This window comes from Xyrauchen texanus, chromosome 9 (assembly GCF_025860055.1).
Source record: "Xyrauchen texanus isolate HMW12.3.18 chromosome 9, RBS_HiC_50CHRs, whole genome shotgun sequence".
Classification (NCBI taxonomy): domain Eukaryota; kingdom Metazoa; phylum Chordata; class Actinopteri; order Cypriniformes; family Catostomidae; genus Xyrauchen; species Xyrauchen texanus.
The window spans coordinates 15,093,953-15,108,920 of NC_068284.1; positions in this window are offsets into that span (position 1 = coordinate 15,093,953).

The following is a 14,968-nucleotide window of genomic DNA, read 5'->3' on the forward strand; positions in this document are numbered from 1 at the left end:
TGTTACAAACTGATGAAAAATAGTCAGCCCAAGGAAATGTACCAATTGGAGTGAAGCTGACAGAAGCTCCCCATCCAGAATGACATAATTTCTGCCCCTGAGTCTATGTTCCAAAGACAACAAATATGACATGTAATATAGGGCTCGCTGGCTCCCGCTCACACCATTTATCCCCGATTCTCCCTCTAATTGTGGTATTTGAATCGTATGATGAATGTGTGGTTCTTTAGTAATATGAAATAAAGTCTATAAAATAATCTGTCTTGAAAGGGCAACAGCAATGCCTGCTGTTGAAGACAACTCATGGATACCTGATCCAAGGCTCTTGGCACTTACACACATGAGTGATGTTTTACTCGCATTGGGTTCCACATCTAGCAGGCACACCTTGCTCTCCGCTAGAACCCTGTGCACTGACTTCATGCTCGTACCATACTAGTTCCCTTTGATTTAACCATACTCCATAATAGAGGCTGAGAATAAAGACCTTTTTCATTGTTTAATAATAATTTAAATTAATATTTTAATCTAAATATGTAATAGTCTGGATATATCTGATAAATAATAAAATGACTATAAATGGCATGAATATAAATGGCATCTTGGGGCATTCAAACATAAACATCTAGGTTGTGACTTTAGTGACTTTAAAAAAATGAAGCAAATTTCCCCCATAATTTTAATTCCTATAATGCGAAAAAAAATTGTTTTTACTGTAATCCCTTAGAAATAATATTCTCATTAATGTAATTAAAAAAACATTACGGTTACGACTGTAACCCTGGTTTTCTGAAAGGAGGGAACAAGACGCTGCATCAGTTGCTGATGCTATGGGAAGCTTCGCCCAGGAATGACGATCTCTAAAGCCCTTTACAATCACTACTTATTAATTGTGCAGATAGCACTTGATGCTCCTCCCTCCACACATGCATCACTCCACATATAAGGTGGAGCGTCATGCTATTTCATCAGGATTTTCGACTGAAGGGAAGAGAGCACCTCTCAAGCCCTTAACAATGAAAAGTTAGTTTTACAGCCAGCATACGTAGCACCTCATTCCCTCCATTCAGGGAACCAGGGTTACAGTCAAAACCATAACAATCCCTCTCAAGTCGGTCACTTTGATGCTGCTTCAGTTGCTGATGCTATGGGAATGTATACCATCATGCCTGATCACTACTGCTGTGCATGGGCTAATACTGTCTACTAGCCAGTAGGGTAGTTAAAGGCATCAACCGAACCTCCCTATCGTATTCCTAAATATGAAGGGGGAGGGTTAAACCACCATTTCGACAGAGATGTGGCAGTGACACAAGCCAAGCCAGGTAGTTAAGCACCGCAAATTACATCAGTTCACACTGTGGTGAGGAATACACCAAATGGTTCATAACCATCAGGCTCTGAGGTGCAAAAACCATACATGCAATGTATACAATGCATAGGGGTCCCATATTAAGGGGGTGCCGGCAGCACACAGAGGGGGCGCAGTTGGAACCTTTTGAGCAACCTCCAAAACAGACAAAGTGCTTACCTGTGAGCTTCACTTGACTTGTATGGTTAACATACATGCAAAGTGCCCTCACAGGACAGAGCTTGTGCAGTTTTGTACCTCGTTCGATGTAAACAGAGCAGGAGAAAAAGCTTTCAAAGTTACCACATGAGCCCTGAAATGAGTGGCCAAGACTTTGTGGCACATAACCAATGACACAATTCGCGAATGCTTATCCACTGACTGAGATCTGGCCTCCCTTTGAGATGCAGCGTTGAACATTGCATCCCTGTCCTCATCAAAATCACAGGACATAATCACACCATTCATGCGATGGTGGGTCGAAGGTCGTTACAGGCAAAGACCACAGGTGACTTTTGAAATGGAGGTGGGGAGGCAGGCAAGGCTTGCGCCGATGACAAATCCTCCTTGTACTCTCCGTGCTCTCCAGTATATACAGCCCTCACATACCTCCCTCGTGTAGTACCTCGGGAGAAGGAGGGGGGGGGGGCATCATCCTTCAGAAAGATGGCAATCTGAGAGTGAAGCAATCACAGTGTGTGCAATCAGTCTCACAGAGCACTGCCTCTGCCCAGGCGGACAATACAGTACTTCTGTATTACAGCAAAACTGGATGCAGAACGTTATCCACTTGTTGCAGTATCAATGGCCAATCAAAGCGAAAGCTTGTCTGTCAACTGACACACAGGAAGAGAAAAATAATCCACACACTGCAATGTGCAGACTGAGCGGCGAAACATAAAAGCATTTGATCACAGGAAGCAGACACCAATCCACTCACTGTGAAGGATGTGCAGAAATCAATGACGATCGAAGATAGGGCTTCCAGAACATGATACATGATTTTATCATGACTCTGAATGAGAAAATTCTGATGAAATAGCATTACACTCCACCTTATATACCCGCGGTGATGTGCGCATTGAAGGTGCAGCGTCAATCACTATCTGCCAATAAACTGGCATGATTGTAAATGGCTTCACAGGTCGTCAACCCTGGGCAGAGCTTCCCATAGCATCAGCAACTGATGCAGTGTCGAAGTGACTGACTTAAAAGGGAACACATTCTCATTACTATAATACCTAAAAAAATTAATATTTTCATTACTGTAATGCCAAAAAAAAGGAATGGTCCCAAAACTCCCAATCGTGTATCTGAAGAATGATAAAGCACCCAAATGCAACATTCACATATAAAAAAGGCAGTTTATCATTTTATGCCTCCCATTAATTTGTCATATTAATCAACGGATTATTCAGTTTGATATAAATATAACAGACAACCCTGCGTTAAATTCATGTGCTCACATATATCATGTATTTGTCTTCTTTTGTAAATCAACTGCACTTCAATCCAACAAAGTGAATCAGAAATGGAATCTGATTCTAGAAAATGTAACCAACAAAGAGTGAATTTGAATAGTTTGCCAAGTTGATGGTTTGATATTCTTGTTTTACAATTCTAAAAGCAACAGGGTAATTTGCAGTGGCAAATTCTCAGGGTCAGCAAAGCCTTCTCTGCTTCCCTAACATGCCAAATAAATAAATTAATATTTTTCATCCTTTCATTCACAATCACCTATTTGCCTATTTTTATCCAGTCAGAATTTATTCCTTGATGCTTACAAGCGAAGTGTTACAACTGTTTAACAAAGCACATGCCCGAAGCAGCGCGTGAGTCTGAGCTCCACCCCATCAGGCCTTCAGAATTCCACAGTTTCCCAACCACTGTGCCGCGGCACACTAGTACACTCAATGTCTTTGAGAGTACTAAGCAACAAGAAATATTTAAAAACTGTCCAAATTTGTGAAGATACATTGAATGTCTCATAATTTATTTTAATTAAATATTACCTTATCTTTTATGAATATCAGAGACCCCAGTTATTGAACTCTAAATTTAAATTCACCAAGAAAACGCTCTTAGACCTAAACAGTTGTTTTATTACTTTCTGTGATCAAAGCTTTCTCTCTTCCAAATGTTTAAATGTTTATTGTGCACACCTGCTTTTTTACGTGGCAAACTCGTAAAATCGCCCCTCAGTGAAGCTTTCTGCAACTCTTGTCATGTGGAGGGCATTGCATCGCTTGGCACTGGGTTCAGCCTCCAGAACCATATTAATACTGCCACGCGAAGTCATCTGCCGAGTCAAAGATGCAAAATCTAATGTCAATTACCTCAGCATCAGTCTCCCTGGATGCGTTTGATTACACACAGGTGAGCACCCAGTTTAAGTCGATGCGGACCAGGAGGAAGGTTTGAGTTGTCGATTGAGTTCTGTTCAGTTCATTTTTTATGTGTTTGTTCATATTTTAATCTTATTTTTTATTTTTTGTAATATTGCGTTGTTCGTTTGTCGTGTTTTAGTGGCATCCGCTGTCACTGGGGGGAAAAAACATTAATCTGTTCTCTTAATGATAGAATATGACAGAATTTATATGACCCTGTCCATCAAAATGACAGACGATGAGAAAGTCTAATGCAAGCACTGTATGTGACTTGATTTTATTATAAAAAATGTTTTTGTTTTGCATAGCCGAATTTCAAACATTACAAGTAAACATGCTACTAAGATGGACAAAATACATGGACAAGTTCTTGAAAAGGAAAAATATTGATGATGGTTAGCCTATATGGGATAGTGGTGTGCCATAGAATTTTTTTGTCATAAAATGTGTGCTGTGACATAGGGAGGTATACAAAGTAATTGATAAACATTCACTTTATTAAGTAATATCGATTAATGAGTTCGCTTCCACATTACATGATATTAAAGCTTGTTTAACAGGCGTATAAAACATTATAATCTCTTTTGATAATCGTACACCTGAAGCACAAATGCTAGCACTGCAGCATTGTTTATCAGTTGGGTTGCTAGGAGACATCTCTAATGAGTTAAACCCCTGCTAAGCTAATGGGAGTGTTGCAGTTTTGTTTCCTTCAATGTCATCTTCCGAATATCGGGGAATGAAATGCATTTATGGTTGGAGATATCAAGTAGGAATATCCCACATCCAACTCGAATGGAACGTAACATAGCCGTGTACCCTGACAAAATGAAATTTTTTGCAAGCAACATTTAAATCGTAAATATTATTAGATAGATTGTTCCAGGTATTATAGACCTCCTTGGTAGATTCATACGAAAAATTATGATTTTTGAATGTCTGTTCGGGAGACGTTCATTTCATAAAACCGTTATACTGCAGTTAAAATTAGGCTTGCTTGAACATTAAGTGTCATTTCAAGTTCTGGCTTTCGGGAGTGGACCTGTTTTTAAAATGTCAATTGATATTATTAGTTAGCTGCGACATAATATATGATGCCCAAAGGCATTGGATATCTTATTCATTGTGAAACTGTGTTTTCTTAATTGCATAAATCACACTGAAGGCCCAGACTTTTAATGCACGGCCCGCCACTGGTCATTTGTGATGTAGATTCTACCGCAATGTTCTGGCAGTAACCTTCAGCTTTAGCATTTTTCTTCAAGGCATTTGAATGATAATCAAAGATGATGGTAATTCTGTGGAGTGATGTAAAAAGCAGCCTGCCTCTCTGGAATGTCTGTCTGTCTGCTTTCTGTCATTCCTCTCTCACTCTCTTTGACTTCTTTCCCTGTGTCCAACTAACAAGACACAAAGTCATTTCAAACAACAGAGGGCTCTTAAAATATCCCCTTCGTTTAATATAATGTGACAATGTTCATGGACACATGCTTTAGAGATTTCCCCTCATTCTTTAGTCAAAATGGGAGAAAGAGTATTTCCTGTCAATTTTGGTTGAGATCAGTGGGGTTTGAGCATTAAAATGGGTTAAATGTGATTTAAAGACCGGAATAGATCAGCCAGCTTCTTATAAATCCACTCATTCACTGACTGTTGGATTAAAAACAACCAGGTAACCATTTGAAATACTGGCTGTATTAACATTTATAGATGCTATAAACTTTCATAGTTGCTCAATAGACAAAAGGGATTAAAGGAATAGTTCACCCAAAAATGTAAATCCTCTCATCAGTTACTCACCATCATGCCATCCCAGATATGAATGACATTTTCTCTGCAGAACACAAATTAAGAATATTTTAGCTCTGTAGAGTTCTAGAAACATTTCTCAGCTCTTTTGCTCCATGCAATGCAAAAGAATGGGTACCAACATTTGGATGTCCAAAAGGCACATAAAGGCAGCATAAAAGTAATCCATTAGACCATTTTTAAAAGTACATTTTTAAGTACAAATTTTGGCACCCATTCACTTGCATTGTATGGACCAAAAGAGCTGAGAAATGTTTCTAGAACTCTTCATTTGTGTTCTGCTGAAGAAAGAAAGTCATCAAATCCAAATCAAATTACACCATCTGAATGTAAATGTGATGCAATATTTGTATGTACAAGCCAGGGTTGTGCACCATTCAGAATTGAAATAAGAATGGCATTCAGATTCATGTGGCGTCATGCAAGGGTCGGACGTATGAATGGCGAGCTCTGCGCTAATTTTTAATTCTTTTTGTATCATAAACTGGTGAGATTCAATACACCTTGCTCTATAACTGTTCGTCAAAATGTCAAAGAATTCAAAATCCTTGGGCTCTCAAGATATTAAAAGACACTTACGTGCTTACAACACTTATGTTCTTTCTTCAGCAGGACATGTTTTCTTTAGTGAGTAAACATCTACAATTCAAATGTCTCAAATAGATTAAAGATAAATTAGGAAGAGTCATTATTGTTTTAGCAGAAATTCAGGGGCAAAGGTTGATTTTGGCTAATATTTTCACACCTAACACTGATGATCTGGGCTTTTTATAGATCTTGAAGGGATGGTGAAAGCCGCGGGCACCCCTCATGATATAATATTGGGAGGAGACTTCAATCATTTGATGGACTCAGTCCTTAATCATAGTGAAGAAAAAGTGTGTAAGCCCACTAGGGCAACAGTGACACCTCCTGTACGCACCTCAGCAGATCTGCGAGCTCGCTCAATTTCCAGTTTATGGCCTATGCAGAGCAGACTCAGGAAGAGCTCATCAAGGAATTTCACCATATCTCTGCCTTCTTCGTGCTCAGGAATTCCAAAATTCCATATGTTATTCTTTCGGCTTATATTTTCAGAAAAAAATATGTTTTTTTCAAAATGTGTTCCAAGTCTGTTTTGGACGTGGGGATTAGCGGATAATTCCCTCTCCGATGACTCCAGATAATCGATCCGCCTCTCAACATCTGCCACTCTTGTGACCAACTCAGAGAATTTTGTTTCCGTTGCCGTAATCGATCGACGTAATACAGCGAGATCCAAGTCAGCAACAACATTCGTCAGCATCACCGAGATGTTGGACAGTTGATGCTGAATTTCTTCTCCTGACTTGCCTCCAAAATAGAGTCCCAGGCTCGCTTATCCATCAGAGGCCTCAGCTTGAACATGTAAGTGTCTTTAATGTCTCCAGAGTCTGAGAATTTTGACTTCTTTGCCATGTTTACCTCAATGAGCAAGTCTGTATCTGGGTGTATCGATTATTAACAAACTAGAAAAGTGTGCAGAGCTAGTCGCTCACACGTCTGCTTCTCCCATGGCGTCATGTGTCCTCCGCACCTTATGCAATTTAAGATTTTAAATAGATTCTAATTGACCCCCTCTAGATTGTATAGGCTGGGTCTTAAAGACACACCCACCTGCTGGCGTTGCCAGTCAGAAGATGGGGACATCTTGGTGGTGTGTTAAGATATAAAAATTCTGGTTGAGGGCCCACAGTTTTATGGGTGAAGTATTAGGCACTCAAATCTCATTTTGCACCAGACTCTGTATTTTAGGTGATTGGGGGGGTCATTGATGTAGGGGATGAGTAAATGAAGAAGTGGCTCCTGGCCGGTGTTGTGATAGGCAGACAGTTTATTCTTAGAGGATGGAAATCGGCTGGAGTGCCCTCGTTTTATGAGTGGTACGAGGAGATAGGGAGGGCAGCAGCATTGGAAAAGTTATCATATAGAAGGCGAGAATACATGGATTTGTTCATCAGGAGGTGGGGCGGCTATTTGGACTTTTTGGAGGGCTCTCAGGGAAGGGCAGTGGTAGGCGACGTGTTGTTTTAAATGTGTGTTGTAGCATTTTGTTTTTGAACGTATACTTTGTATTTTTTACATATGTACAGTATTTCTAGATATTTTCTTTGTCAATTGGCATTTGACCACTGGGGTATCTGTTTGTGTTGGGTGGGGGGTTAATGTTGGGTAGAAAGGGTTGTAAATAATATAATGTGATTCCAAATATTCTGTTATTTAAAAAAAAAAAATATTACATAGAATCAATGTTATTGCTGAATTTAAATTGAATTGGAATTTAGTTAGCAAATAGGATAAATTAAAGGAAGTAGAATTAAAATGGAATTAATTCAAATAAACCCATATAACTGCTATAAGGTTAGTTTTTAATAATACATTTCATTTAGCAGTATGAATTACTCATAAATATGTTATCAAATGCCGAAAATATAAGATCTATTCTTATGAGGGAATAAATAGGCATAATTAGTCCAAATGATGGAAGTTATTATTAATATCTTATTGCAAAACGTTTGTGTGACTGTATTTCTTTGAATAGCAATTCAGTAAATTCCTCTTTCGGTCATTCCAATTCCAATTCAAGTTCAAATTAAATTCAGAATTTTGCAAGCACAGTTAAAAAGTACTCTTGCACTTTTTGGAGTTGATTTTGAGTGCATTGATATAATGAACGAAACACAATGGAAAGGCAGTCTGGTAACGTGTCGAAAACTGAGTAGAGGTTAGGTAGTATGAAGGCCCTTGTTTAACTAGAATGAGTCACACAGAAAGTATGCTCAGAGGTGCACTTAACAAGGCTCTAGGAGCTCGCCACACACCCTAACTACAATTGTCCACACGTTCCTCACATACTCCAAAATAAACTATAAACTTTTACCACCACTGGGGGGGCAACAGGTCAAGCCCAATGTGATATGTGCATGTGTGTGCGCGTGTGCACTTCCTCCACCCGCATAAACCATACATAATCCTTTTTTATGGAGCGTGCATACAATGTGATAAGGCAAATTACTAAGCTCACCACATGAACATTGAACTGATCCAATACTGACAAAACTGATCTTGAAGCCCATCAACAATATGCTGTTCCCAGTCATTAAATAGCAAATTGAACCCCATTTCAGTATGTTAGCTTTGAAGTACAAGACTTTATATGGAGCTCTAGGCCCATCAGCAGACAGTTACAAAAGTTATTTTTCCACTGCACTCAAAGTCAAATCTAACGGCAGAATCAAAACAGTTTATTAGTTGTGGTTGTCATTAGCTGTGGTGGTCATGTACTGGCTCTAAATCACTGCCACTGTCATAATGATCGACTTTAGCACTCACTGCTTAAATGCCATAAATCAAATAAATGTACACATGTCAGACAGAGTTAGAACCCAAGTCTGTTTTGTTACAGTTCGGAAGCTTGGACGACAGTCAGAAATATAGCAAGCTGTTAGTTTGAACTTTCAGAAGGGGAGAAACTGGCAAGATGTGCTTAAATCTAATGCAGGAAGATGGCATTGCTCCAGAAAGGGAAGGAAAAGTCACAAGGATCACTTAATCACTGCATTGACAGTCTAGTTGTTAGAAGCAGTAATTATCCCTATTCTTTCATCACTCTATTGTCCCCTGTCCACATCATTCTTGGACACTTAGAGCGGCAGTAAAAAACTGATTCTGTTCTCCACCGCCACTTTGGCAGTCTCTTCAGCATACAGCATCTTTAGACCTTAGTGTGGAACTGCTGAATAGAAATTTGTGATGGTCTGCATATACACATCATTTATGAACATTTACAAGAGTGTGGAATCAAGGCACATTAGTTTTGCTTTTAAAACATATGGCTCTTCGTGTTTCCTATTTGTCAGTCTACTTGCTTGAAGGTATGAACTACATTTCAAGTAGCACGCAACTCTATTTTGGATATGAAAAAAACATCTACCAAATATATTTACTGTAATCTTACCCTCTTCTGTCAAAGGTCTGCCACATTCCCTGAATAACAGGGGTGTAAAAAGTTCTCATAAATTATACTTATAATACAAATGAAAGTATGGATACTGTATGTATATCAATTAAAAGTCCAGGTATCAAGCCAAAAACATATTGAGTGAAAGTAATAAAGCATTCACACTTGAGTGAAAGTAAAAAAAGCATTCATTCACACACACACATTCTGTTCATATTATTACATATTGCATACATATTACTACATATTAATGTCCCTTTCTTCTTTGAAACTGTTTTGTGCTACCCTTAATTTAGTTAAAAATATTCTGGACCAAAATCAAATACTGTGTGCAAATGGTAAAGCAACACCTCAAGGATTAATCAACCTTAGTCTTAACACAAGTCAAACTTTGTTCTTGTATTCAAATGAAGAGTTCAATCATAACGTAAACTGTAATTAGTACATTTAATATAACAGTCGCAATAAGAATATGTAATTCCCCTAAACATCAGGAGACCAAGGTTTAAAAAAACAATAATAGTTAGATAAAAAAATAGAGTTTAAAAAGCACATATGTGAGGATGTCAGACGATTCCTGTATTTGTATAACTTGAATCTGAAGGAATATAAAAACATCTTTATGGGTCTGAACTGCTGAAGAGAAATAGTCATGTCTCATAACACGCATGTGCCAACACATGTGCATAGTCAAATAATGTATACTTTGAAAGGCTAGTGTTCGACTGTACGCAAACGCGAAGCGTTCGTGGCAAAACCGAAGTATACTTGGCTTTCCTCCCAACTGTCCGGTTTAGATAAAAAACCAAAATGCACATATATTATATACATATAGCAAGAGACTCATCCAATTTAAATATGGTGGACTACTTAATGCTCAGGTGATTGAAAACCAACGTATGTCGCTTGATAGATGTGATAGGCTACACTTAATTGTTTTTTTAAAAACGTACATTTCAAAGTGCTGCACAATATCGATGCGCCACAGCTGCATTAATATGCGCATTGGTAACGTGACGATGTATCATAATATTGATATTTTTAACACAAACCTAGTCCAAACATGTCACGCCCCTGAGTGGAATCGATTACCCTAAGCAGAGTCCATTCCCCGCTTCCAAATGCCTCAGAATCGAAAAATCTATTATTTTTGGAATTGACTCCCAGCCTTAATAGTTACATAATCATTATGGATAACAATCAGTCTTTGCTGCGATATGAGGTTGCTGTGGTTCCGAGCAGGACCAGTTTTTCTGTTTGAGAAGAAGCTCAATGCCACGATGCAGTGACTATCTCCAATCATTTCAAACTGATGCTCAGCTGGAAGTTTAATTTCTGGGGCGGTTAACACCCGCCCACTAAGAGAAGTGTAGGTGCACTGACTTCTGTTGATTTTTAATGACTATAGAAATTAAGCTTATGACTGAAAATTGGTAGAAAAATCAGCTAGTGGGACGCCGGCATTACTGGTTGTTCAAATCAGACAAATACTGTCAGGTTGATTTATTGCACATTTGTTATTTACCTTATTCATCCCTGCCCCTTGTCCACGGTTCAGAATGTATACCGTGTGGATGCACGAGAAGTAAGAGTCGATGGTGTGAGTCTACAGCACCCCTTTACTATGTGAAAATGCTCGTGAAGTGTTTTTTTTCTAAATGTTCGTTTTTTCCAACACCCGCATAGGTAAGTTGGACCTGGCAGATCACATTTGGACAGTTATGACACACTGCACTTTTTCATGATACAAGCGTTTAATTGTTTTGTGTAATTAAACTATTTGTAATTAAATTTGTGTCTGCTTAAATTTTAGGTTTGAACTTGTTAATAATTTGTGTTAAAATGTGTAGTTGATATGAAATTTCCAACAGTGACAGCTCGTATTATTACACACGCAAGCTCAACATTAAAGAAAATTACAATTGTACTTTTTAAAATTAATTTGTCACCCTAAACAGAGGCTTAAATGTTAATATGATTTTTGTAAAGGGAATATAAAATAAAATATATACTTTCACGTGTGTGTATAAATATCGTTGCACACCTCCCCCATCCCGGTTTAATGCTCAAAAAATCTGCTTACTTTAACATTTACATTTTACATTTATGCATTTGGCAGACGCTTTTATCCAAAGCAACTTACAGAGCCCTTATTTCAGGGACAATCCCCCTGGAGTAACCTGGATTTAAGTGCCTTGCTCAAGGACACAATGGTGGTGGTGGCTGTGGGGATCGAACCATCAACCTTCTGATTACCAATTATGTGCTTTAGCCCACAACACCACCACCACTCCATTTAACTATAACTTGATGGGTGAAAAACATGAGATGGCCAGAGGTGTCATACGAGATATATTTAATGACTTTGTGTTGTCTCTTGGGGTTTCATGAGCACAGAGGCACATCGGTACGTCTACAGCGTGAAGGTAGGATCTTGTGAATTTATGAGTGAAACTTGTTTTAAGCAAACCTCTCTGTTTCCAGTTGTTAAGACATCCCCTGAACACTTTAAAATACTCATGATGACTTTTGGAAACTCTATAACCTCTAAATCCACTTTAGAGGGAGGGGGGGGCTCTTATCGCGGCCCATTCGGCACGATTCTCGGTCGACCCACCTCGCCCTGCCTGTAACACACACACACACACAGTTTACCATCATTTAATCAACACTGACACAGCATTAAACTCTGCGTTCCACACACACTGAATTGCTCACTACTATATTGTAGTGGTTCTAAGAGTGGGAGGCAAAAAGGAAGCGGGAGCTGGTGTTACAGTCCACATTGTGTGTTCTTTTATTCTCAGTACTTTAACTCAAAATATGCTTTCCAGCAAGAACTTCAGTTTACACAAACACAGCTTCAGTGTCAACATAAGCTAAATAGATGCACACACACACACACACACACATATATATATATATATATATATATATATATATATATATATATATATATATATATATATATATATATATATATAACCCAGCTGTTAAGGCTCTGGGTTACTGACCGAAAGGTTGGGGGTTCAAGCCCCAGCACCGCCAAGATACCACTGTTGGGCCCTTGAGCAAGGCCCTTGACCCTATCTGCTCCAGGGGCGCTGTTTCATGGCTGACCCTGCGCTCTGACCCCAGCTTGTTGGGGTATGCGAAAACAACTGCATTTCATTGGCTCTGCACTTGTACACTGCACAATGACAATAAAGTTGAATCTTAATCTTTTAATCTTAATATATATATATATATATATATATATTAGGGCTGTCGATTTAATTGTATTACTCAATTAATCGCAATGCCCCCGGACCTTAATAAGGAAGATGCCTGAGAAATGCAAGCTTGTAGTACCACCTGTTTACTACAGAGGGCAGTAATTGAAATTTTAGCTGTATGGGCAACACACAGTTTATACAGTGAAGAAAAACACCCTTGAGCAGCAGAACAACACAAACATGCGTTACGTTCTTGCATTCAAAACACTTTATAGAGTGCAAATTCGAACTTTAAGGGATCTCAAGATGTGTTCTAAGTATTAAACTATATTTAACTTTATACAGTGACCTAAAAATTGTATGTTTATGATGCCATGCACCCGAAAAGCTACATAAGCATGTCTGACGCAGGTGTAAATTGATGGGTCCTTAAACAAGCCCTCGTAATAAATCTCGAACTGATTGACAAATTCACTTTCAAATGGATTGCTCTGAACTGTTTGCCAATGATTGGATTATGATCAATAATATGGTAGTAAACAATACATTGTATTCTAAAACCGCTTTTTGTATTGTCTTATCAATGATTAACTCTTCTTCCACAAGAATGTAATGCATTTTAATTATCTCAATATTTTTTATTTGTATATATTCATTTTTAAATATTTAAAGATAACTATGTATAATTTCATCATTATATATTGAATTATTGTAATTTGAGGGGCTTTCTCAGCAAATATTTGTATATGCGATTATTCACGATTAATTCATCGGGACACCATGTAATTAATTCTATTAAAAAATGTTATCGATTAACAGCTCTAATAAATAAATAAATAAATAAATATATATATATATATATATATATATATATATATATATATATATATATATATATATGTCAGTACACTCCTGATCTCTGTCCAAACATTTCTCTTTTATGTTGAGCCCATATAAAAGACTGCAGAATTGGCTGGTTGAGTGGTACATGAACAGCTTCAGTGCAGTCCTTGTTTGTAGTGGACATGCACTGTATTTAAAGTGTTCATGGACTGTCTGGGCCATGAAATGCTCCTTTATTCCGGCAGGCATCTGCTGTTTCCATCACTGGGCCATAAGTATTGGGATGATGGGGTAATGCTGTATTGATTTCAAGCTGTGGCTCCCGCCACTCGTACCATTTCCAAAACACAGATCCAGTCACTGCTCTGGCCCGCACACCCCCAGACGGAAAAGACATACTACTGCAGTGAAAATGAAGAATCTGTCTGGTGCCCAGTCAAGAGAGACTAAATGCCAGTGTCTGCCAGCCGCAAACAAAAGGGATAGTTTCTGTAGGTGTATCTCTAGGAATCAAAATATGCGATTGCATCACTGGCTGCAACTGGCCTTTTTAATTATGAGTGAGATTATGAATATGCATTAAATGTCTTCGGCCAACTCTAAGTCCATGTTTGGCCTGGTATTTGCTTTTCACAGCAAATGAGTTTCACAGAGTGAGAGGAAACAAAAAGAAATCACATTCAGAGTAAAATATGAAAATATGAAATCTTCTTGTTTAATCTCATGTGGGTTTTCAGCCTGCCCTCACTGTCATCATCCAGCAATGCATCACCAGAGCTCATCTCGCAAATAAACCTGCAGGTTGATGGTCTTCTAAATATTTGCAAGCTCTGTCTGTGGTCAGTTGAACAAACACATTAAAGAAGATACAGTATATTTTCATTCAAGAATGACTTTTAAGTTTTAGTTCTAAATGGGCATACCTAGGCATTCAGAGGTCAGAGAGTTAGTCAAATTAGACGTTAACACTCTGTGTCCGTGGCCAACAAAAACTCATGAGAATGAAATTCATTAAAAGCGGAACTAGTAATTTGTACAACAACCTGCTCATTTGGAATAGATGAGTGCTTTGGTGGGATGGAATGATTTGTTAATCTTGTTTGATTTATATGCAAGATAACAAATTAGAATGAAAACGTCTCGGTTACTGATGTAACCTCCATTCCCTGATGGAAGGAACGAGACGTTGTGTTGATGAGTTGACACTAGGGGTCACTCCTGCGGAGCCCAGACATCTCTGATCTTGAGAAAAGGCCAATGGAAATTGCAGTGTGGAATTTGCATGCCACTCCCCCGGACATACGGGTATAAAAGGAGTGACGCTGCAAACACACATCAGGTATCGCACTGAGGAGCCGAGCCAAAGACCAGGCCATTACAGCGG